General features: G+C 40.6%; 1 pseudogene; it reads left to right on the forward strand.

Annotated features, from left to right (window-relative positions):
• Positions 1–2,217: 2,217 nt before the first annotated feature.
• LOC137228584 (large ribosomal subunit protein P1 pseudogene) lies at positions 2,218–2,720 on the forward strand (annotated as a pseudogene).
• Positions 2,721–4,680: the final 1,960 nt, after the last annotated feature.

The following is a 4,680-nucleotide window of genomic DNA, read 5'->3' on the forward strand; positions in this document are numbered from 1 at the left end:
GCAACAGGAGAGGCCACAACGGTGAGAGGCCTGCGTACCGCAAAAAAAAAAAAAAAAAAGGAAGGAAGGAAGAGAAAGAAAGAAAAAGGAAGAAAGAAAGGAGGGAGGGAGGAAGGAAGGAAGAGAAAGAAAAAGAGAAACAAAGAAAAGAAAAATTAATTTGCAGGCCATTTATATTGGATATATAGTCTATATACAAACATATGTACATATACACATTCATACCTAAATATGTACATTTCAACTTATGTTGCCACTTTTCTAGGCCAGATGGTTTTATACTATATTCATATATGAGCACATGTGTGTCTCTATAAATTCTCTACCTGCATCTCTTTCTAAGAATTTGCTACAATGTGCTACATAAAATACATAGAAATTCCTGTGAGCATCTATCTGTGATTTCACACGATTACATCATGCCAGGAACTCCATCTACCCCTCTGCGTTCCACTGGGTGCACTCAATTTTGTTTCCAGCAAAAGTTGTATCATGGACTCATCATGCAAGGTTGACAGTCCAGAAAATAACTTGTTTTGATGAGCAGCCCATCTTTCACATCTCATCAGTCCTCTTGAGCCTTTACGGAATGCTGTTGAACCACTGTGAACACAACCAGTAGCAGGTTCCCGGTGACACATTTTTTGTATGTGTGTAGGAGAGAAGGAAGATTCAGGCATAGAATAAATTCAGCCCTCCTCCATGTTTTTCAGACCAACAACGGGGGGGTCCACTTAACTCCCACTGTTGTCTCTCTAACAATGAGTGGGGGAGAAGTTCTTCCTTTCTATGATAAAAGTTCTAATCAAAGAAGTACTTTGAGAGTAGGCCTAAATATAAATATTAGGGATTTCTGTTTTTGCCCTGTACCAATATGCATATTCTATTAGTAAATGAATAACAAAAACATATTTTATTTATTTTTTAAAGTTTATAATTTTTTAATGGTAACTTTTATATATATTTTTAATTAATTTATTTTTGGCTGCATTGGGTCTTCGTTGTTGCATGTGGGCTTCTCATTGTGGTGGCTTCTCTTGTTGTGGAAGACGGGCTCTAGGCACACGGTCTTCAGCAGTTGTGGCATGTGGGCTCAATAGTTGTGGCTCGTGGGCTCTAGAGCTCAGGCTCAGTAGTTGTGGTGCATGGGCTTAGTTGCTCCATGGCATGTGGGATCTTCCCCGACCAGGGCTCGAACTCGTGTCCCCTGCATTGGCAGGGGGATTCTTAACCACTGTGCCATCAAGGAAGTCCTCAAAAACATACTGTAGAAGGGTAAAGTTACCAACCCTTGGGGAGGAAAGTGACTTGGATAATGAAAATGCCACCAGGCACTTAACTCCAGCAACTCTGGCAGGGACAATTGTAATATAATTTATCACCAGAAAGCACACTAAGATGCAGAATACATAATCATCTTATCAGGAAGCTGAGAACAGTGGCAAAACTCATTTGAATTAAGAACCAAAAAATGTTATTAGTCTCAAGGAAATTATAAGTGTGAAACAATCAGTAAAATGGAGATAAATGCTAACAGCCCTTCAAGAGGTAATGTTAATTTGGGGGGGGGGGATTCAAGTCTGTAACTATCAAAGGGTTAAAAATGTACCACAACTTTAAGAGTAAGAATGGCTTGTTAGGGATGTATACATACTTGAAAGAGAATAAAATTTTCTACTTTGCTTTCTTTCAGAGAACTATGTATTTTCATATCACCACTATAAAAATCAAATTATTTCCGTTTGCTGAGAGCCTAAAAGTACCTCACCCAGGGTCTAAACTTCATTCAGTGCACAGCGTTTAGGTTTTCTCCGCTATTATCAAATTTTCTCTTGTTTTTAAGGGACTCTGTGTTATGTATAAACCACACTATGCTCTTTTTTAGACTGAACTGGGAGCTACGCTAAAAATGTAATATCTGGCACACTTTAATAGCACTGGATCCTTTTCAACCATTTTCACATATGCTTTTGCAAGAGACTAGCCCTGGGCAGGGGAAGAAAGAGCAGTCTTTTTTGTCCCATGCATTCTCCAGGAAGAATTTCTTAATAAATGCCTCACCCCACAGGGCTTGCAGCATCTCTCAATGGTCCAGCGTAGCACTAGGTGAGCGCCCGCGGGCACAGCGTGAACAAACCAGCTCCCTTTCCTTTCTCTCCTCAGTGCAGACAAGCCAGGATGTAATTTCCAAAATGAACCGTTCTACAAAACAACAAAAATAAGCAAAGGAGCTTTTCCTCAGCTTCCGCTAAGGTGCTCGGTCCTTCCGAGGAAGCTAAGGCCGCGTTGGGGTGAGGCCCTCACTTCATCCGGCGACTAGCACTGCGCCCGACAGACCCTGCCTAGCCCTCGCCTGCACCATGGCCTCCGTCTCGGAGCTCGCCTGCATCTACTCGGCCCTCATCCTACACGACGATGAGGTGACGGTCACGGAGGATAAGATCAATGCCCTCATTAAAGCAGCCCGTGTAAATGTTGAACCTTTCTGGCCAGGCTTGTTTGCAAAGGCTTTGGCCAATGTCAGCATCGGGAGCCTCATCTGCAATGTGGGGGCAGGTGGACCTGCCCCAGCAGCTGGTGCTACACCAGCAGGAGGTCCTGCCCCCTCCACTACTGCTGACCCAGCTGAGGAGAAGAAAGTAGAGGCAAAGAAAGAAGAATCTGAAGAGTCTGATGATGACATGGGCTTTGGTCTTTTTGACTAAACCTTGAGTAGCACGTTCAATAAAAAGCTGAGTTCTTTAAAAAAAATAAATAATAATAAGCAAAGGCAATGCAAAACTATAAAGATGAATGATATTAGTATAAAGTGGAAGTGTCCAATCTAGGACATCTGAAGCCTGCAAAGAAACAATGGTGGCAAAGGAGAAAAAACATAAGAGTTAAGCTAACTCATCTTGCTATAAAGTCTTTTGCTATAAAGGTTTTTTTGGTCTTACACTGGATATTTGTGCTTGGATATGGTATGTATACTGAAGACCCTCCATTTTGGTTGTAATGTGTTTTTGTTTTATTTTGTTTTGTTTTATTGAATTTTTTTATTTTATTTTTTATACAGCAGGTTATTAGTTATCTGTTTTATACATATTAGTTTATACATGTCAATCCCAGTCCTCAATTCATCCCACCACCTCCCCTCCCCACTTTCCCCTCTTGGTGTCCATACATTTGTTCTCTACATCTGTGTCTCAACTTCTGCCCTGCAAACTGGTTCATCTGTACCACTTTTCTAGATTCCACATATATGCGTTAATATACGATATTTGTTTTTCTCTTCTGACTTACTTCACTCTGTATGACAGTCTCTATGTCCATCCACGTCTCTACAAAGGACCCAGTATCGTTCCTTTTTATGACTGAGTAATATTCCATTGTATATATGTACCACATCTTCCTTATCCATTCATCTGTCGATGGGCATTTAGGTTGCTTCCATGACCTGGCTATTGTAAACAGTGCTGCAATGAACACAGGGGTGCATGTGTCTTTTTGAATTATGGTTTTCTCTGGGTGTATGCCCAGTAGTGGGATTGCTGGGTCATATGGTAATTCTATTTTTAGTTCTTTAAGGAACCTCCATACTGTTCTCCATAGTGGCTGTTATCAATTTACATTCCCACCAACAGTGCAAGAGGGTTCCCTTTTCTCCACACCCTCTCCAGCATTTGTTGTTTGTAGATTTTCTGATGATGCCCATTCTGACTGGTGTGAGGTGATACCTCATTGTAGTTTTGATTTGCATTTCTCTAATAATTAGTGATGTTGAGCAGCTTTTCATGTGTTTCTTGGCCATCTGTATGTCTTCTTTGGAGAAATGTCTATTTAGGTCTTCTGCCCATTTTTTGATTGGGTTGTTTTTTTTTTTTAATATTGAGCTGCACAAGCTGTTTATATATTTTGAAGATTAAGCCTTTGTTGATTCGTTTGCAAATATTTTCTCCCATTCTGAGTGTTGTCTTTTTGTTTTATTTATAGTTTCCTTTGCTGGTAATGTGTTTGTTTTAATGTGTAAAACGTGACTAGTAACTCCTACTTTATAGGACTGTTATAAGAATTATAATTTGTGAGCAAATGTGAGGCATTTTTTAACCTGTTGAAGCAGTTTTGATCAAGAACACCATGGTATACACTGTTACAGTTGGCAGGGCCTTGCAGGGATGTGCAATGCCCCCGTTGTTAGTTCAGAGCTCCTGAATCCATTCAATCACAGCACTATCTGTGACATCTCCAGTGAGTGCTGCTTCGTGTCCAAGAATCTGGCCATGACTCACACGTAATAAATTAAAAAACCAAAAAGTTTTACGTGGTCCAACAGCCCTATGCCTTTTAAAGGCACACTGTCCCCCAAGATCTTGCCCCTCCCATCTCTATTCAATTTTCTATTTCTCTCTTAAGTGAGATTTTTGTGTTTCCTTCATTTGGATAGCATTGATGTCAGGCTCCTATAACCCACTGAAGTCCTCCAGTCCCTCCCTGGTTTAAGTGTCTCAATTCTAGACACAACTCCTTTCCCCTTTCCTATTCTTCCCATAAGGGGGGTGTTCTTGTCAAATGAGTGTAGTTTCCCAATATCTCAAGCATTTAAAAATAATCCTATATATGCATATATTATACGCAAAAATTCATGCCATCGTATTGCCTGAGATCCATCCTGTGAACGCAGCCAGGCATGTTAGGTCC

Source organism: Pseudorca crassidens, chromosome 8 (assembly GCF_039906515.1).
Source record: "Pseudorca crassidens isolate mPseCra1 chromosome 8, mPseCra1.hap1, whole genome shotgun sequence".
Lineage (NCBI taxonomy): Eukaryota > Metazoa > Chordata > Mammalia > Artiodactyla > Delphinidae > Pseudorca > Pseudorca crassidens.